Source organism: Artemia sp. Qi Xiang Cuo, chromosome 2 (assembly GCF_049724085.1).
Source record: "Artemia sp. Qi Xiang Cuo chromosome 2, ASM4972408v1, whole genome shotgun sequence".
In the NCBI taxonomy this organism is placed as follows: Eukaryota; Metazoa; Arthropoda; class Branchiopoda; order Anostraca; family Artemiidae; genus Artemia; species Artemia sp. Qi Xiang Cuo.
In genome coordinates this window covers 68,024,763-68,046,830 of record NC_142795.1, presented here as the reverse complement: position 1 = coordinate 68,046,830, position 22,068 = coordinate 68,024,763, and the positions used below count along the sequence as shown (strand labels likewise).

General features: G+C 35.6%; 1 protein-coding gene across 3 annotated transcripts in view; it reads left to right on the top strand.

The window, feature by feature from the left end:
- Shrm (shroom) overlaps nt 1-22,068 on the top strand; it is a 245,268-nt gene that overhangs the window by 74,960 nt on the left and 148,240 nt on the right. The window contains exon 1 of one of the 3 annotated variants that reach the window (XM_089102699.1): nt 12,739-12,933. The exons of the other annotated variants lie outside the window; for them this stretch is intronic. The gene's annotated coding sequence lies outside the window, so the exon portion shown is untranslated. Of the gene's footprint in view, nt 1-12,738; nt 12,934-22,068 lie in introns of those variants that run through there. 3 annotated transcript variants of the gene reach the window in all.

Genomic DNA, 22,068 nt, shown 5'->3' with positions numbered 1-22,068 from the left:
AAAAAATCTTGCAAAAACGGAGCGGCAAAAACTCTTGGGCCTAGGAGCGCCAAAGCTATAAAGCCGGCCTTGTCTGTGCCCCCTAAGATTATAATAAAAGTTCAGGTACTGTTGTATTAACTGGAACCCACGCGATATACTATATAGGGAAGATGCTTAAGAAACTAGCCAAACGGGTTTCTTTCAATAGAGAATAGGATTGCAAACCGTGCTTTGTCATTGCGTTTACAATATTTAAACTTTTGTTTTTTGGGGGCTTAGGGGGAAAAAGGTACTTTGGTTATGTTAGATTACATATTTAATATATGCTATGCATTACCCCAACCCCACCCCCTAGTGTGCAAATGTATAGCCGAAATTGTTTCTAAACTATTATATTTTCATCCTATTTTGCTTTTTTTCATTAGCATAAACCAAACTTCACTTCTTGCGTGGGTTCCAGCTAACAGTACCAAAGTTCATAATAAAATCTAGTCTTTAATTTTTGTTTGTTTATAGCAGGCATGCATGCTGGTTCCTCTTTCGGTCCCTGGATTTTGTTCATAGCTTCCTGTGGTTTGTTGTAGATCTCGAACGTTTTTTTCTCTGTTTAATAAGTTTACATCCTCTCGCTCCTAAGTACGTGTTTTTTTTCTCTCCAATGATATTTTCAAAAAATAAAATCAATCGAAAGCTCGAAGAAATTATAAATTTTGATTGCCTCGTTTCACGGGATTCAAACCTTCCTTTTAGCCTTTGAATAAAGTATGGACTTCCGTCGCATCAGTAATTGTCAGATATGGAAAGCTTTGCTATTTTCTCCACAATTGTTTTTTTTCCTATATAAATTGCCTATTTTTGACACTTTTCTCGAGGTTATTTCCTCCCTCAGAAAACTTCGCCCCCTTCCTGAAACAGAAACGCTTCGTATTTGCCTGCTATATGGTTTAATTTGTGGGTTTATAAAACAATTTGTTAGAATACTTGCCGGGAGACTTATTAATTTTTTTTTTGATAAGACTATTATACCTTTTACCCAGAGTCTTTCTTAAAAAAAAATTTAACAGATAAATAACGAAAGGAATGACAAAGATTTGGTCTATTGATAAACTTAGAAGAGTAATTGAACCTACAATGGATAAAAGATTGTTATGCTCGGAGTATAATTTGGATATTGTTTAAATAATACAATTTTTAATAATGAATTATAAAATTCATAAGCCTTTTACCCAGAAAGTCTTTCTTAAAAAAAGAATGAAAAAGATTGGCCTGTTGAAAAATTCAGAAGAGTGATTGAACCTACTATGGATAAAGAGATTCTGTGTTAGGGGTTATATTTTGGATATTGTTTTTTATGATACAATTTTTAACAATGAATTATAAGAGGCATACAGATATAAATGCAGTGTTCTATTTAGGGGGTGAGGTGGGTGGATTCGTCAAAACAGCAAAAATTCCAGCAGGTTACTAAAAATACTTCTTCCGTTTATATTACATACATATTTTTGAAAATTCTGTAAACAGCTCATTATTACTGTGATATTTCTCATATTGCCAAGGGATTGATGGCGCGTACATCAGGTGGCGCGTTCCAAGCGAGGCGGAACTTTGCTAAGCGCGGTGGAACTGTGCGGCACACGTGGCGTTCTGAAATGTAAATCAAGTGGCGGTGAGTCAGTGCCCCTCGCATATTGCTTGGACACCATGAATACTACCATAACTACTCATTTTGCATGTAACCAATAGTTGTGTCCTAAAATATATTAAATCGACAAATGCGAATTATACAAAGAATATTTCTAGCTTAAGTCTAAATAAAATATAAGATTTGAATATAATTATAACCACTTCTTCTTTTAATGGTAAATAAGGATAACCATCAAGCTTGAAAAGGCTTTAAACTGTGACGCATAGTTTTGAGAATATCGTGTTAAATCTTATTATGTTTAAAATTTACAGCTTCTCATAACTATATTTCACACTTTAAAGCCTTTTCATGCTTGATAGCTATGAATGAAGAAAGAGAGGTTTTTAATGCATTGAACTTTAGTAATTTGTACTGTGACGAATTTGTAGAAATAACGAAAAAGTATTGTTATATCTGGATGCTTTATTATCAAGTAGTTCCAGGTATTCTTGTGTACCTGCTTTAAGACCCCCTCCCTCCTTCACGAAAAAGAAGTAAAAAATTGTACAGGTATTATACACAGATCCCAGGGGTATCACACGGTTGTCTGCATTTTTTAATTTGTTTGATTTCTTTGCTTATTTTTTTTTTTAAACGAACCATCATCTCGGAGAGGTGGCTGAGGAAAATTATGTGGGAGCTCGTTTGAAAGTGAATCTTGTGTAGTAAAAACTTTTGCAACAAAATTAGAGCATGGCAAGTGACAGTACCACCTGTGATAAACATTGGTGATTTTGGAGATGGAAACAGGTGGAATGTCAAATGTTCAATTATTAGATTTATGATCTGTAAAGGCATTATATTCTAAATTGTCAGCCCTCCATTTTAGACACATCTTTTATTCTTCCCGCAAAACGTCATACTTGCTTTTGTTACGAGCTAAATAAAACAACTTGATCAAGAATCATTCAAAAGTAAATGCTGATTTCGAAAAATATTTGACCATCAAATCCGAGCGTGGCATGTGGCACTTCCTGTGTGACAGTGCAACAAGTATTTCTGAAATGAATGGAACTGGAGAATCAAATGTTCGACCGTTAGATTTTGCATATCTAAATGCCCTTGTATCTGGAACTTCGGCCCCTTGGCTCCTTGACCTGATATAACCCCACCTCGTTTTCGATTCTCACTCTGATTCTTAAAAGCGCCAATATAAGCTTGGCTAAAAACACACTTAACAGCTCAGGAAATGAACTGGCGAAAGTAATATTCTACAAGAGATTGGACCTAATACCGCCATGTTTTCTATTTTGTTTCCTCACTTTTCAGGTCCATTACCCGATATAAAATTTATTTGTATCGTTTATTATAAAAAGCGTGTTTGTTCTAGCACAAACAGGACTTTTAGTTAATTGAGAAAAAATTATTTAAAATAAAATATCTTTCATTCTAAAAGGGAAGTTTTACACTTCATATTTTATTATCCAAAGCAAATTACTAGTTGTCCCACTTTTACCTGAAAATTCCATGTTTGACAGTAGAAATGCTAAGCTACTATTTTAAATTAAATTTTGTTTTATTCCGATATTCCCGAATATTTCTAGTAAATAAAGAAAAAAATTGAAAAGGAAAATCTCGGAATCCCGCTATTGACTAAATTCAATAGCGATATTCTAGATTAGAACTAGAAGAAATTACTCGAAATAAAGAGTAGCCTGTCGCACCTAAAATTCACAATGTTGTAACACACAACACACACCAATGTTGGTGTGTGTTGTAATACATTATGTGCTTTACTGAAAACATTCAGAGTTTCTAGCTTGAATATCCAATTTTAAGATAGCATATTCATTCAAGTATAGCATGCAGCTTGACCCATCCACCTCCATTCAAATATATCTTAGTACTAAGTCGTCAGGGAAAAATTTCAGAATCTGCCTTTTACTTATGCTTTGCAGGTTTTTTTCTCCAGAAAAGGAGCTGTGTCAGAAACTGAATCAAATATTTAATCCCACAACTAGATTAAATGTTGACAATTTTGATATGTTTGCTTGTCGTGCTCGGGCACCTACCTAGAACATATTAGGGGGTGGGGACTGTTAGTTCAAAAATTACGAAAAATCGACAATATTTATGATAATAACGATAAGGAATTCTGTGAAAATTCGTACAAATGTTTGACCTAAGCGGAGAAGGGCAAAAATTCAGCTCCCTATGCGCATGCCTGGCTTTTCTACTTCTTCCTCTCAAAGCGCAACGTTCTCTTCTTCTTAAAGTGCAGAGAATTCAAATTTTCGACACAGAGCCATGCATTTTACGGTAAAACATGCAATCTATTACAACTTGCCAAAACTTTTTGTGTGTGAGTTTGCCTAGGGCAATTTCTCTACATTTAAGTTTGAATCTCAATCTTTACTTCAGTCAAGTGAGCGTCAAGTTTTTTTTTTAATTTAATGCACAACAAAAAGCTAAAACAGTAGCGCCCCAAATAAGAGTGTATTTCTATTGAAGTCACAAGTAAAATAATTGAAAAAACAGAATTAAAAATAAATTAGCAAATATTATCAAGTAATGCTCATTAGAGATGCATAGCATATATCGCCGCTAGTGCTTTGAATTTTTGTAAAATTTCCATTCCGCATCTGGCTAGTCAAGGGGCAAGGGATATATAATGATGTATTTCTCCACATTATTGGTGGGGCAACTGCCCTCCTTGCCCCCCTCCCTCTCCAAAAAAAGACGTCCCTGGTTCTATAATACTGTTTGCCCATAATACTGTGTGCCCGTTATTAAATTGACTTAAGAATAGTGTATTAGAAACAAGATGTCCAAAACTGCCTAATGGCTGACTCTTTTTTTTTACACGAAAAGGGAGAAAAATTAAGTTCTTATTTAAAATAATAACCCAAATTTTCCCAAAAAATAAATATGGTCTAGTTCCTGAACTATTGTCTCAAAGTAGCTTTTAAACAGTGCCCAAAAAATGCAGGTAAGTAACGTTATTTTTGCAAAAAGAAAATCTGATCCTTTCAAATATTCTTGTGGAAACTGTCATATTCATCTTAAAAAATTAAGAAAAATACGCAATTCAGTTTTTAATGAAAGTTACCTCCCAGTGGTTAGGTTTAATGAAAGTGGTCAGTGGTTTAGTGAAACAGACCCCCCCCAATGATTGTTATTTTTTGGTATTTCCCCTGACAAACCTTAAAAAAATGCCTCCCGTCTAGATTTCGAAAAGTGCGCCCCCCTAACATTTTTCCAAATTGGTGCCACTGAGACCTCCATATGCAGTATGCATTGTTTTTTGTAATAGTGAGTGCCAAGAAAAAAGAAAAAAAAAGCTTGAGTGATACATTGGCTTAAAAATATATGGACCAACCTGCTTAAGAAGGTGTAGCTTTCTTTTGAAGGTGTGACTGTTATTGGCAAAATGAAGCATTTTGTGAAGCAAGTTGTCTTAGGAATCAACAGATTGTTAATGTTTGAATTTTTACGGACGAAAAGCGCCACCAAGTTTAAGGAATTAGTTCTGCTTATCTATTTTCAGTGTTCAACGTGGCAACACTGACGAAAGTGTACTGCCCTAAAAACTTCGTCATTTTGAAAAAAGAAAAATCGTAGAAAACCGTGGTTTTCAGATATAAATAGCTCCAAGATGGGTTCAGGGGCAAAACAGCTATTTTGATGTCCTTGGTAGGCCACTTTAAGGCTACTAAAGAATTATTGATACTTATGTAGCCTACTGTCTGTCATATTATATAGGGAAGATGCTCATAACTATATATCACATTATATAGGGAAGATGTTTATGAAACTAGTCAAACGGGTCTCTTTCAATATACAATTGGATTAAAAACCGTGGTTTGTCATTGCGTTTACAATATTTAAACTATTGTTTTTTGGAGGGTTAGGGGGGAAAAGGTACCCCCCCCCCTCACCTCTCCCCTAATGTGCAAATACATAGCTGAAATTTGTTTTTAAACTATTATATTTTCATCCTATTTTGTTTTATTTCATTAGCATTAACCAAACTTCAATTTCTGCATGTGTTACAGATAGTACATAAGTAGCCTATCGAATTATTTCAGATAAGGTAAGATGTTGTATCGAAACTATGAGTAGTGCTGCTACTCTTGATAATATAATTGGTAAATTTTTTTTGCTCAGTTATGCCTTGCTGGGGAGGGGGGGGGGTCTGAACACATGTGTGTACTCCGCGAGGCATACTAGTGACAGATAGGCAGTGTTGGATCCAGCGACACATGTACATAGACATGCTGTGAAACCAATGAGCTCCTTTTTTCAGGTCTATGATGGTATATATTCTTTGGACTTATTATCTAGGGTGTTGTGTACAAACATGCAGGACATCGTTTTCATAAAATAAAGTCTATAAACATTTATATATAAATTTAAATAAAAAAAAAAAAAAAAAAAAAAAAAAAAAAAAAAAAAAAAATACAAATCAGGATAATCGCACGAGAGGATGAAAAGGACCTAATAATAATAATAATTTATTTCTGACCCACTAATACAGTGGTAAAGTGGAGTAACAAAAAAAAATCCTAAGACAATATTAAATATATATAAAATTTCTGCCAAAGATAATACGAAATTGATCAGTATATAATATCTGCTATTCCAAAATCGAGGCACCAGTTCTATGATGGTATATATTCTTTGGACTTATTATCTAGGGTGTTGTGTACAAACATGCAGGACATCGTTTTCATAAAATAAAGTCTATAAACATTTATATATATATATATATATAAAAAAAAAAAAAAAAAAAAAAAAAATTACAAATCAGGATAATCGCACGAGAGGATGAAAAGGACCTAATAATAATAATAATTTATTTCTGACCCACTAATACAGTGGTAAAGTGGAGTAACAAAAAAAAATCCTAAGACAATATTAAATATATATAAAATTTCTGCCAAAGATAATACGAAATTGATCAGTATATAATATCTGCTATTCCAAAATCGAGGCACCAGTTCTATGATGGTATATCTTCTTTGGACTTATTATCTGGGGTGGTGTGTACAAAGTTGCAGGACATCGTTTTCATAAAATTAAGTCGGAACTTTTCAAGAAACCAGTAGTCACGTGAGAAGTGAAGTTTTGTTAATGCTAATGAAATAAAACAAAATATGATGAAAATATAATTGTTCAGAAACAAATTTGGGCTATGTATTTGTACATTAGGGGGTGGGTGGTAAAACATAGCATATATTAAATACATAACCTAACCTAACCCAACGTAGGTACCTTTTAGTCCCCCTAAACCCCAAAAAACTAAAGCTTAAATATAATTCCCGGAGTGAGACCCCATTTGTAATGCCTATCTTTATACAGCGTCTAATATAAGTACTGGGTAATGGTTGTCTCAGCTTTGCTTTTCTCGACGCGTGACTACCGGTATCCTGAAAAGTACCATAAAGTCTATAAACATTTATCTTCAAAAAAGTGGAATTAATTTGTTGAGTGCAATTTCTTAAACCGGATGAGAAATTTATATTCATGACTAGTATTGCAATTTCACAGTTACTCTCTTCAATTGAATCTAGATGACTTGGCAAAGTTGAAAATCTTACTGTGCGCTGTCAGCTATTAAGAGGCACTTTTGTTCGGAGAACAATCAGCTCTCTGCTTAAACGTCTTTTTTGCGTAGTTGAGGACATTCAACGTCCTTAATATATTTGTATAAAAGGGTCAGTGACCTTACTTTATCCTTTTGTTGTTAAGTGATCTCATTTCCAAAATAAGTCATAAAAGTGTTTTTCTTTTGACAAGATGTTCTTATCTCCCACTCAGACGTGTTTTTCCTTCGCACAAGATGTTCAATCAGACGTTTCAAACACTTAAATAGGTACTTACTTTCATAACATGCTTTGAAATAAAATATATAATACACTCTTGATCTAAGCAATGAGAGTTAGAATGTTGCGTATCAAATCTACTTCCTTGTCTTTCTTTGCGTCTGTACACGTTTTTTTTTCTCCCTGAATATCTGGTCAATTTGATCATGTTTTTGATTTCCATTTGATCACGCTTTATCATGTCAATTTTTTTTAATTCATGCAGAGCAATATCTGCAGTTTTCATACCTTTGCTCTTAGACTGGTAAATCGATATACAAGACTTTAATATTGAAAATTTTCACAGACTTTCCACAGACCTTTAGAATCCTGAAAACTTCAAGAGCTGTTTGACTCCAAAATACAATGTTCACTATAAATGCTGTATCCCATAATATACAAATTAAAATGTTATGATTATATAGAAAAAGAACTCACCGCTTTTAGTTTCTAACTGTCTGCTATTACTACCAATAACTTTTTCCAGCACCAAGCTTCTCGAGGCTAGCACAGATGCGCCCACTCCTCCTTAATCTATTCCTTGTTTTACTCTTTATTCCCTCATGTGAAGTTCCAATTTCCTTTGAGTCGTTCCTTATGACCATTAAATAAAAAAACAAGCTTTTTTAACTGAAAGTAAGGAACGACGTTAAAACTTAAAACGAACAGAAATTATTCCGTATATGAAAGGGGCTGTCCCCTCCTCAACGCCTCGCTCTTTACGCTAAAGTTTTTATCGTTTAAAAAAATAGAGCTGTGTGAAAGTCAAACTTTAGCATAAAGAGCGAGGCGTTGAGGAGGGGACAGTCCCTTTCATATACGGAATATTTTCTGTTCGTTTTAAGCTTTAACGTCGCTCCTTATTTTCGTTTAAAAAAGACTTTTTTTATTTAATTTTTGAACGTTTTTGAAAAAATGCAGGTTTTGATTTTGGCTCACCGTGCATGGATAATCAACACCAAATTTGCATATTAATTTTACTTTTATTTGGTTAAATGGCTTTCTCGAACGTTGTTTAATTTTATTTACGAACGTTTTTATCAGTAATAAATATACGTAACTTCCGAATTAACTTACGTAACGAATTTCTATATTCATATATTTTCAATACGTATATTAGGGGGTTCTCCCCTTGTCAATACCTCACTCTTCACGCTAAAGTTTGAATTTTGTTCCTTTTTTTTGTTGTTATTTTCTGATCTTTTTTTTAAATAATGCTGGGAAATCCGGCGCCCCCTTCATAGCAATGTCCCTTCCCACATGAAAACTTCCTCCATGTAAAGATCCTCCCACTAAACCCCCGACCCATCCCCCCCCACTACCAAAAAAAAATCCCCCTGAAAACGTCTGTATACTTCCCAACAACCAATACTATATGTAAAAATTGGGTAGATTTAATAACTTTCAGCCATCCTCCCAAGGAATTTGGGGGATTAAGGCATCCTAAAAGACATAGTTATATTTTTGACCCTGCTGAATCAAATGGTTATCTCAAAATTTTGATCGGGTGACTTTGGGAAAAAATGAGCTTGGGAGGGGGTCTAGGTGCCCTCCATGTTTTTGGTCACTTAAAAATGGCTCCAGAACTTTTAATTTCCGTTCCAATGAGCCATCCCACGATATTCTAGGACAACTGGGTCGATACGATCACCCCTGGGGAAAAAACAAAAAAACAACAACAAATAAACACGCATCCGTGATCTTTCTTCTGGCAAAAAATATAAAATTCCATGTTTTTGCAGATAGGAGCTTGAAACCCATGCAGTAGGATTCTCTGATACGCTGAATCTGATGGTGTGATTTTCATTAAGGTTCTATAATTTTTAGGGGGTCTTTTCCCCTTTTTTTTCGAAAATCAGCCAAATTTTCTCAGGCGCGTAACTGTTGATGGGTAGGACTATAAACTTGATGAAACTTATATATTTGAAATCAAAATTAAAATCTGATTCTTTTTTACATATCTATTGGTATCAAAATCCCGTTTTTTAGAGTTTCGGTTACTATTGAGCCGGGTCGCTCCTTACTTACAATTCGTTGCCACGAACTGTCTGATATAAATTATACAAGGTAATACAGAAAAGCATTGCAGTACGTGAGCGGGTTAACACCCAACATACATCTAGCAATCAATTGTGGTAATAGAGAAGCAGACCTAAACAACAGGTTTCGCCTGTTTCAAAGACCTGAGGAAACCTTCACTGGTGGCACGGAAGAAAAAGAGCAAGGGGCTTGCCAAAACATATGCTCTCTCCAGTATATTATAAATTTATACGTCTATGCTCATGACCCCTTCACGCCCCTTCGACAACGTCCTGCTATTCATTTGACCCCAAATGGATGAACAAAAAGCGCAATTTTTGGCAAGCTACGATCCTTCGTCCAGAAAACGTATTAATCTTTCTTTCATTGTAGCCCTAGTAAGTGAGATCGAACCATATTTTGGTAGACCTTATTATTCTCTTTACGGTTATTCAAGCAAGTTCCTGAAATTATCCTTAGAAATTCCTCAAGAAAATATCTAGGATATCTTCCTCAGCCTTTCAAAGCTAAAATGTTTCATAGTGATATTTGACCACTGCTGTTTCCGTTTCCTTCATTATCCTTAGATCGAAGACTATCTTCCTTTTTTTCAAACTTTAATTTTTAACTGCGAAAGTTGCAAAATAGACAACTCATAGTTACCTGATTGGGTTCAAGAACTTACGTCATTTGGCTCTAGAACAAATGATGAAAGTGATGTAGTTGGATGTCACTCCATCATAATATATTGCACTAATTATAAAGACTGGGAATATTTCCATTCAGAATTTAGATCTTTTAATGTGTAATATCATTTTTCATTTCATTAAGACAACTGTCAACATAAATCAGTCCGTTTATATCCATAATACGTATAGCCTTTTTAAGACGCTGTAAATTCCTGTTCTTGCCTAAAGCAAAATATAAACATTTACTTCTTGGTACATAGTTACCATGGTGCTTATTTAACTTCCAACCTTGCGTATTACGATTCTTAACGCTTGTCTCACATACAACTGCGACTAATAGTATAGCCCTCAAAATCAAATTAGATTAAGCTTAAAAACATGCAAGCAAGCAAGTTCACCCCCTGAAAACATCCCTCTTCATGGAAAATTCCCCGTGGAAAAAACCCAAGCAGAAAATTAGCCCCCCCCCATACAAAATGTATACATACTGCCCAATAACAAATACTAGCCTATGCGTAAACAACGGGGAAATTTTATAAGACCTTTCCCCTGTGGCTGTGGTGGGGGGGGGGGTCATCTTATATCCAAAGGCCTAGTTAATAGCTCTTTCAACTATGATGAACAAAATGGCTATCTTAAAATTTTGATCGGACGATTTTAGTGAAAAAGGGATGGGGGAGAGGGTCAGGTTGCCCTCCAATCTTTTTGGTCACTTACAGAAGGGCACTAGAACTTTTATTTCCGTTCGAATGTGTCCTGTCAGATATTTTAGGATCACTGGGTCGATACGATTACCCCTAGAAGAAACAACAACAAACAAACACGCATTGATGCGACCACCCCTGGAAAGAAAAATTAATAAACAAATAAGCATCCGTGATCTTTCTTCTAGTAAAAAAATCACATTTTTTGCAGAAACCTCTACAGTATGGTTTTCTGGTAGGCTAAATCTGATTGTATGATTTTCATATAGATTCTATGACTTTTAGGGGGTGTTTCCCCCTCTTTTTTTAGAGAATCAGGCAAATTTCCTCAGGCTCGTAGCCGTTAATGGGTAAGACTAAACTTAATGAAACGGTTTTTAGAGTTTCGGTTAGTATTAATCTGGGTCGCTCCTTACTAACAGTTTGTTACCACGAACTGTTTGATGCAAACGTTTTCAGCGGGATTTTTTTCTGGTGCGAGGGAGGGGGGTTGGGGGAGGGGTTTGCTTGGGAGGATCTGTCCATGCAGGAATTTTTCATGGGGGAAGGAATTTTCCATGAAGGGGCGCCAGATTTCCCAGTATTATTTATAAAACAATCAGAAACTAAATAATAACAAGTTTTTTCAAATGAAAGTAAGGAGCAATATTAAAAATTAAAACGAACAGAAATTATTACGTATATGAGGGGGTCCTCCCCCTCGTCAGTACCTCGCTTCTTCCGCTAAAGTTTTTTCAGTACTTTCAGAAGGTCTATTTATTCTAGTTAAAAGGCCTTTGTGATTCAGTGGTCATTCTTAAACAATTGGAACAAAATTTGAACTTAAGCATAAAGAGCGAGGTATTGACGAGGGGGCGAACCCCTCATATACTTAATAATTTCTGTTCGTTTTAAATTTTAATGTCGCTCCTTACTTTCAGTTGAAAAAACATGTTTTTTATTTAATAGCACAATGAACCGAGGCACCTAGGTGCTTGACACTTTGACTTGGCATGTCGCCTGGTGGACCCATTTTTCTACGGGCCCTGTTTAAAATGTACTTTTTTTATTTGTAAAGTTGATGCACCTCAATAGGCTACCTATTTCACTGGTTTTATCGGTGTTTTATTTATTTTTTTTTTTTTTTCACAAAAAATCTTTGGTGGACGAAGTGTCCACCTAAGAGCCTTGTTGGTTGAGGCTGTTGGAGCAGATACCTGTTATTCTGCGCATCTTACTCTTGAATGTGGCTCAAAAGAGAGATATGTTTTTCTGATTCAAGATCGTCAACCCTGAACCGTTCGGTGGCCTGAAATTGAGCCATCTAATTTTGCTGTTACCTTGTGGGCATTTCTTGTGTGGGAATGAATTAGACTGCATGATACCCTATCGCAGGACACCCGACACGTTTTATGGCAACTGCTTTGGTGCACGTCAGTATATGAAATAAATTTCTATACCACTGCATTAAAGTTGCACCCGGATATTGTTTTCGCTTTTAGAAAGGCAAGGAGGAACACCAGTGACCAATCGAAACGCAATACCGAGCTTACCTGACCTTTGCACTAATCGTTTCATTTCTTGTTGAACAGGACTTTTTAGTGCCTTTCTTCCATTTCCTGAATATCAGAAGAGGTTCTAGATTCAACATAAAACGCACTCTGTGGATACATAGTTACCAAGAATAATGCCCTATTGATAGCCAGTATAGTGTTTGCTGATAAATCTTATTTAAGAAATTTATGCAAATTGATGCTGTTTTTGGTATTGGAATAAAAATAATGACAAAAAACCGGCCAGTACTTTTTGGCGAGTGACCTTCGTGTTCCCTCAAGGTATCAGCTGGTACTTCTGCCGGTTTTGGTTCTTCACGCTATGTTTGAGACAACTCAAGAGCGAAACAGAATGATCAGTGTGGTTTTATATAAGTATTTAACTGATAGTTTGTTAAGTGTGAGAATTTGTTCAGCGTGGTTAACTATGTTTTGGATGTCGTGGACCCTTATTTTTTCTTGATTTGGATGCTTAGTTGACCACAGAAGATAATTTCATGTTTTCTTTTGTTCCGTCTGGTAAGTCAGATTGTGTTGTACAGCAACCTATCGCGAAACGAATTTGTCGTTCCTGGGTTGATTATCAAAAATGAAATTGGCTTACAAAAAGAGATGTCACTAAGCGTTTGCACGACATATAAGATATGTAATATATGTGTATAATTAGCCTATAAGAGGGAATAATTGACAACAGTAATGATCCCGTGTTTACAATTGTTGAGGATATAAAGCAGTTTTTTTCGGGGGGGGGGGTTGCACTAAAACGGTATAGGCTATATCCGAAAACCCGAAAACAAGAGGGAGGGTATCAGAGCATTTTTTTTCTTTCGAGAGAGGATGAGAACGAGAAACATTGCATTACTGGTCACAACTTTTTATTTTGTCTGTAGGGAGAGGTATGGGTGGTTTCAGGCCAACCTCATGGAGCATTCGTCCCATTCCTTTATGGAAAAGTGTGTATTTGGATTCCAGAGGCATGGATTACCGCTGTGTTTTAGCGATGTTCTGAGCAAATGTTCCAGAATGTTTCTGTCTTTGTTAATCTTTAGGAAGGACATAGGGAGGGTCTGGATAAATTCGATCTTCGGATAATATCAGATAAATTCATTTTTGACGTTGTTAAATTCTAATTTTAGTTTTCTTTTTTTTTAACATATGCTGATTCAAATACTTTGTTTTAACATTGCAGCATTGCAGCTCGGAAGAACTTAATTAACATTGCAGCTCAGAAGAAGTATTACTTAAAAAAAAAAAAAAAAAAACTAAGGAAAGCAGAAAGTGACATTGAAACCAAAAACGAACTGAAATCATTCTGTATGAAAGGAGGGTCCTCGCCCCTCAACCCCTAACTTTCTACGCTAAAATTTAGCTGTTGCTTAACTGGAAGGGTTTTAGAGTGCGAATTTTGGCGAATTCATACAAGAGGCAGTTGATAACTGTAGACGATATATTCGCCGATGGTCTTTTTAAAGTTTTATCGTTTAAAGGAGATGTGTTTCGGCTCTTTTCGGGCAAGCATTTCACTTTTGCGACACAAAATGGCCGAAATCGGCACTTCGCAAAGGTAAGATGTGAAGCTTGTAAGCTTTATAATGTACGTTGTCACTAATTTTAGATCGATTGGAAATCTTAAAATTTTGACTCGGAAGCATTTTGGCTCTGTTTGGGCTGATATTTTGATTTACAGCACAAAATGACAGAAATCAGCACCTTCCTGCGGCACAATCTCTGTTGTTGCTTGAAAAGGTCCAAGTTTAACGCGATGTTTGTATATAAACACACAAACACACCGTTAGGGATATGGGCATTCTATCCCCTGCGATGACATTGAAATATAAATCCTAAATCATGGTCTGAAAAGACAGAACAAAACATATCAGGTAACTATGGATTCAGACCATCCTTCTCAACAGAAATAATAGATTTTGTGTTTTTGTAGACTTGTGTTGAATTGTAGATTTGAGATTTTGTGTAGGGGCTTGAAACATCTGTTACAGGTTTCTCAGAAACGCTGGATTTGATTTTGCAGTTTTATCGAGGTCACCCTTTTTTTGAGAGTGTTCCCATCTTTTTCTCAAATGAAATTTTCTTATGCTAATTAAATTCCAATCGTATTTTTAAGTTTGCTGAGTGTTACAGGCTTCGAATAGTAAATATGGCTCTCGAGATTACTCTCAGAATAGTGGCCACTTTTGGCACAGGTCGCTGTCTACGTACAGTTTGTTACCACGAACTGTTTGACAAAAAATGAGGGAAAATATTTATTATTAAAAAAAAGGTAAAACCTAATAAAAAGAATATGTCGAAAATAAATAATATGAATTTAAAGGCAATAGTATATGATGTTGAATAAATAGTAGAGACAGAAAAATACCAGACAGAAAAATAGTGATTGCTGTCCTTTACTCTTATGCTAAACAGTGCGCTTTAATCCCATTGGTTTATTTTTGTAGCGTATTTTTGCCAGTCTGTAACATTCCTTAGTTTCGGAGCGCAAAATAGCACCGCCTTTTTATAATCGGGTTAACTAATACCCCCGGTTGCACCGGTTAATTAATGTTGAGTGACGACTCTATACAGACAAGGAAATACAATTTCCGGAGAGACAAATAACTCTAACTTCTGAAATATGATTGGTTCTTCTCTAAGAAATATTAAGCCAGTAAAAGAAGGGAGAATTTTGACCTTGCTAAAATTAATGGTTGAATGATTCATTGAGTAAATATCAATTCTTGATCCCGAATGGGTTCATAAACGTTATAATTATGTCTTATTTTCTGTGTGGGGTCAGAGAACTTGCGCTTTTTCAATTTTGGCGAGCTTCAATGAAAAATTGCAATAACCAATTTTGTAGCAGGTTTGTATCTTTGAGCGACACATAATTTCTACCAGCTACCAAATATGCTTTTAATAGAGAGCTATGGCCTTTCAAGTTTGGCTATCTGTATTTAATTATAGCATTTAATAATCATTACAAAGGCTAGACATTAGTTATCCTTTTTTGGTTTTGCCTACTCTTGACTTATTCTAAGTTTACTTTTTCGTAAATATGTAGCTGTTCAAGCTGTGTGTGTGTGTTTTTTTTTGATCGTTCAGTGACCTCTAGGTATGCTTATTTAATATTCATGGCATGCAGTTCATCAGTGTTGGGTGTTTTGACTGGGCATTTTGGGGCGTACTTGATAAAGAAGCTTCATCTTGATTACAATGTTGATGAGCAGTTAGCCGTGTTCCAAAAAGTATTTTTTCATGCGAATTTTGACAAGTCACCTATGATTTGTAATGTTTATTATTGTTACTTTCCTATTTTGATTGTCTCTTTCCCTTATAAAAAATGGCTTGATGCGAACTATGGTGCACTTGGACATGATTTTCTGGAGGGCAACATTTAGAAGGATGGTTAACGTTCATTTTTCTGTGAAGTTATAGCCTACTGCTCGCTGGTTTTCTAGTTCCTTTAATAACAATAAAAAAAACAAATCACTTTCTGTAATTGGAAAGTGTCAGTAACACCCAGCAAAACACTAATATGAAAACAAGCAGTTGGTTTTTGGATGATCGCTAGAGATATGACTTCTTTTTCTATCATGCCTGAAGCCTAAAGGCAAGTGAGTATTCCCATTATAGAGATTGCATACAGTCAGTAGGTTTCATTAAAGATATAGATTTTCTTTCTGTTCCCTGTTTTGTCTCAGGGCTAAAGAATCGAGTTTAAAGTTTCAGGAATGGGCGGATTAGATTTTTTTTTTTCGGTGAAGAGATTAGGACTTACAGAAGTCTATTTTCTCCTGACCTTTTAAAAGAGTACACACTACCGTTTTGTTATATTCTTTATTACTGACATTCAACATGTCCTTTGGTGGATAATAATACAATAAATGTTGAAGTTTGAACAACTTGGGTATGCGCTTCATTTATCATGTGCTAAATAAACCCTCATAATTAATTTACAAAATAAAGAGTCTGTTAAGGACCCCCCCCCCCTTTTCTTAAAACACTTTATAGTGCAAATTATTCCTAATTGGTTGGCCTAACTGTCAAGTTAATATAAATCAAGTATATAGGATCAACAGTGACTAGATCGTTTTCAAAATCAAAAAATTAAAATAGAAAAATATGGAAAATTCATAATTTCGAAGTCAGTCCAAGAAAACCTGAGTATCAAACCAACAGTATTCAAACTTTCAATTATTTTCTTCTACGTGGGACTTAAAAAAGGGGAAAAGAAATTAAGGGTCAACAGCTTTATTCACGAGAGAAAAGCTTTCAATGTGTCATTTTTTGTTTTATGACTATGAATAAAATAGAAGTGAACCTCGGCCCTCCATTTTTGTTTCTCTAGTTTCCGTGTAAGAGAAAAATAAATGAAGTCTGAACTTTGTAAGTTATGTAGAAAAGTTGATTTGGACTGACATAGAAATTCTAAATTTTGATTAAGGTAAATTTTTTTTTTCTTTAAGCAAAAGCGATCTGATCTTTCTTCTGATTCTGAATATGTAACTTTTATTGATTTCAGAATAACCAATTTAAACAATCTGCATTTGAAAATATCTTTGAATACGGATATTCGCAGATCTGTTTAGTTTTTAAATTTTTTTGAGTTGTTTCAATTACCAAATTTCACAAAACATTATATTAAGTGTCATTGCCAAAAAAAAAAAAAAAAAAAAAAAAAAAAAAAAAAAAAAAAAAAAAAATCGAAAAATTAATTAAATATGACGGAACTCTTAATACCTTACAACCAAATGCCCACATACGAAAGAGTTCATTTTTCACATTTTTTCTTCATTTTGGACCAAGTAGAATGGGAAAATATCTGGGCAGCACAACTGCTAAAAAAAAGCTTTTCCTTGAGACTTGTTCAGTGCACAGTCGTCAAACTGCAAAACAGGCAAATTATGTGAAAACAAAATATTTTTGGAAAATTTGGTAGGCTTTGGTGAGGAGGTGAGACTGCCCCTTGCTGGAACTTCCTGCAAAATATGCTAAGATAAAACAACGGCGAGATAAGATGATTCCTGGAAGAAAACTAGACCTCCTTTACAAGGTCCCGTGAAATTTTTGCAGCCACTAAAACCCATGGACCAGAGTTCAGGAGCACCTTATGATGTTACATTTCACGGCGAATAGCTTGTATGCTCCATTTCCTGTTTAATATGAAATCATACTGATCCAGGAACGAGGTACGTTTTATACACAGGAATCCACAATAAAGCCGCTATATACGAAAGACTGCCCTTTTCGGTTGTGGATTCAGAAACTTTTCTTTTCGATCTCTCATTGTTGACCCTCGTTCCCCCCTGTGGAACTCAGATTGTTACTAAATACCCAAAGAACGCAGCTACGACAGTAACTCTTACTTCTCGCCTATTCTGGTCGGGACATGACGTTCCCTTAGTGTTGATTTGCTGACGAAGAAAAAATCTAGGAACCCCTCCTCATCCCCCTTAGTTCTTCCGACAAAGCGCTCTAAATGGATACTGACGCTCAGAAGGCACAGCTAGGACACCTACCTTTACTTCTCATCTTGTTTGATGACATTCGGCTACTATTTCTGGTAGACTTCAATATGATAAGAACTTGCAGAACCCTTCGTACTCCCCCCAAAGATTTTTATTGGGTCTGGGTCCTAAAAGGGCACGAAAGGGGAATCATTTTTCATTTCTCGTCAAGTTTATTTAAAATCCGATAATTCATTCTGGTGTATGTTGTGATTATAAACATTTAGTCCCCCTCCCACTCCCATATCCTACAGAGGTTGGATCGGGTCTAGACACCCAAAGTACATAAATAAGATACTAGCTCTTGTTCTAAGAACGACACGTGTGCCACACAATTCCGCCACGATTGGCCCAGTTTCATTTTGCGTTTGGGTACGTAAAGGTATGGTTAACATAGCACGAGTATTTAGTCACCCAGCCAGGTAGATTATAGTGCGCCAGCCAGGGAGAAGTTAGCATGAACGCACATAACCTACTTTCCACTCTTTTATGCATTAACCTTGGGAGCTTTTAGCATACCAATACTTCTGAGTAAGCAATACAGATAAGATATCGTGTCCTGACATGGACAAATGTAATGATGGCGCCAAACAATGGCAAGTATAAAGTGTACCAAGTATGTTTCTTTATCCGATATGTCACGTATTTTCAAGGATAAGTAACAAAAACGATTCTACTCCTTTTATGTCTTGCAACACAAAAAAAAAAAAAAATGTTGGCCACAGTTGTTATTATTCTAGTTGTGACAATATCGAAACGGGACAGCATTGACAACGCTGAACAAAGAAATGATTGAATAAAATGTAAGAAGAAGCAGAGAAACAATAGAAAGGTCATCGTTCAGTATAGGAGTTGGATATAGATTAAAGGCAAATCTTTCAATTTCTCTTTCACGGCTAGAGACAGAACAGAAAATAAATAATCACTACTTTAATTATTCTTATCTTATTTCGTCGGCCTCAAAGTCTAAGTACTTACGGCAAAAGTGAACAAACGCACTTTAAAGAACTCAAATAGATGTCACTGGCAAATTTAAGACCCATGACATCATGGGTTTCTGTTTTGCCAACACATGGGTACTAATGTCAAAATGGTGAGCATTTTTTTCTGATATGCCGTTTAAAATAGCTTCAGTTAAAAATATACAAAACTATGTACACAAGTTCAGGTCTTTGGAAGAGGATATTTACAAGGGAGCGTTAAAGTTTTTGATTTTCCTTAGTTGGCGGGGGGGGGGGTCTATCATTCCCCCCCTATGTTTGGACATGCTCGATAACAATTCGTTCCTTTCATCGGGAACACTATTCAATATAGGTGGGATCTTGACCTGTCTCGCTCTCTCGCACTCAGTCTGTACATAAGGTTTTGAAAAATTGGCGTCCCCTTGGTTTGGTCAGAACAGCATAGATTTTGGATTGTCTGACCCCACCACAGAGAAACAGAGGGTTTACTTTTAAAAAATCTTGTGACAAAAACTATGCTTGTTTTTACTGACTTAAATTTCCGTACAGGAACCAGTCAAGTTTTAAAAATGCGAGGTTATTGCCTACCTATCCTGGCCTGCACTTAAGGAATAATGTGATTAAATTAGAAAAATACGTCACACACGTAGGGCAGTAAAATTAAAACACCCTTATTTCATAGAACTATAGAACATCAATTTATTTTTTTTTCTCTTTGCCTCCACTTTTTTTTTTTTTTTTTTTTTTTTTTTTTTTTTTTTTTTTTGTGAATTAATAAAGGTACATGTAACAAGCCTGTCGCTCAACCTTGCGGTAGCTGGGATCGGACCTCGAGCCTATATTCCCAAGCATAGTATCAATCCACTATGATACTAAAGGGTACTTAGGGGTATAACCTACAATAAAATTACAGTAAGCTATATTCAAGTAGAATCCAACAGTTCGTGGTAACGAACTGTAAGTAAGGAGCGACCGGCTCAATAGTAACCGAAACTCTGAAAAACGGAAACTTGATAACAATAGATACATGAAAAGAATAAGATTTTTATGCTGATTCATCAAAAGTTACGCGCCTGAGAATATTTGCCTTATTTTCAAAAAAAGGGGGAACAACCGCTAAAAGTCATAGAACCTTAATGAAAATCACACCATTAGATTCAGCGTATCATAGAACCTTACAATAGAGGACTCAAGCTCCTATATGCAAAAATGTGGAATTTTGTAATTTTTGCCAGAAGAAAGATCAAGGATGCGTGTTTGTTTTTTTGTTGTTTTTTTTTCCCCAGGGGTGATCGTATCAACCCAGTGGTCCTAGAATGTCGCTGGAGGGCTCATTTGAACGGAAATCAAAAGTTCTAGTGCCCTTTTTAAGTGACCAAAAAAATAGAGGGCAACTAGGCCCCTTCACACGCTCATTTTTTCCCCAAAGTCACCTGATCAAAATTTTGAGATGCCATTTTGTTCAGCATGGTTGAAAAATATAATAACTATGTCTTTGAGGATGATTAATCCCCCACAGTCCCCGGGGGAAGGGCTGCAAGTTATGAACTTTGCCCAATATTTACATATATTATTGGTTATTGAGAAGTATACAAACGTTTTCACTGGGGATTCTTTCTGGTAGTGGGGGGGGGGGTCGGGGGTAACGGGGGAGGGTCTTTCCATTGGGAAAGGGACATTGCTATGAAGGGGCGCCGGATTTCCCCGCATTATTTAAAAAAACGACCAGAAATTAAATAAAAAACAAGTATTTCAGCTGAAAGTAAGGAGCAACATCAAAACTTAAAACGAACAGAAAATGTTACTTATATGATTGGGTTTGCCCCCTAGTTAATACCTCGTTCTTTAAGCTTAAGTTTTTTTTAGTATTTTCATAAGAGCTATTTACTCTAATTAACGGCCTTTGTGATTAAGGGGTCATTCTTAAAGAATAGGAACGAAATTTGAACTTTAGCGTAAAGAGCGAGGTATTGACTCGGGGGCAAACCCCCAATATACTTAATAAAAATATATGAATATAGAAGTTCGTTACGTAAGTTAATTCGTAAGTTACGTATATTTATTACTAATAAAAACGTTCGTAAATAAATTTAACAACTTTCGAGAAAGCCATTTAGCCACAAAAAAAAGTAAAATTAATACGCAAATTTAGTTTTAATTATTCATGTACGGTGAGCCAAAATCAAAACCTGCATTAATTCAAAAACGTTCAGAAATTAAATAAAAAAACAAGTTTTTTTTAAGTGAAAATAAGGAGCGACATTAAAACTTAAAACGAAAATAAATTATTCCGTATATGGCAGGGGCTGTCCCCTCCTCAATGCCTCCCTCTTTTTACCTAAAGTTTGACTCTGTCTCACAACTTTATTTTTTTAAGCAATCAAAAACTTTAGCGCAAAGAGCGAGGCGTGGCGGAGGGGACAGCCCCTTTAATATACGGAATAATTTCTGTTCGTTTTAAGTTTTAATGTCGCTTCTTACTTTCAGTTAAAAAAAATTATTTTATGTCTTATAGACCAGTTCAGCCAGTTTCATTAGTCAATGGCAAGGATGAAACTTCCTTTTTTTTCATATCGGTCTCTCTGGTGTAGTCTGTAAATGCCTGTGTAAATCAAACAGTTCGTGGTAACGAACTATAAGTAACATGGGCGTAGGCAGCATCTTGTGTAGAGGGGGGCAGCCGCTTCTGTGATGGAGGGGGGGATCTTACTAATACCTCCCGAGGTCCTTTGAATATAGGTCTTGAATATAGAAATTAGTCATTCTATATTTCACTAAAACTCGGCCTTTAACATTTTCTATGTTCTACTTTTCCTGCAACAATAAAATATAAGAGACCCACTATCCAACTTCCAATTTCCATAAAACATAAACACCACAAAAGCGATTTGATACAAATCACATTATGGTTCGATAACAGCTTCTTCTAAGAATTCAATTCAAAAGTTTACAGTTGGGCAAAATTAAATATCAAAATTGGTATAGGGGAGACCGGCCCACGTTTAGCCAAAGCAAACAGTTTCAATATAAAAACCTATGGGGCTTCTGGTGGATTATAAACGCTCTGAAAGATGTTGTTTAATCCTGTCAGAACAATAGGTGAACTGAAGTTATATTTTTCCTGTTAAATTTCATTCAAGATAAAATGATTAAAAGTAAAACAGAAGAGAAAAGAAAGAAAGGTGGCTGTG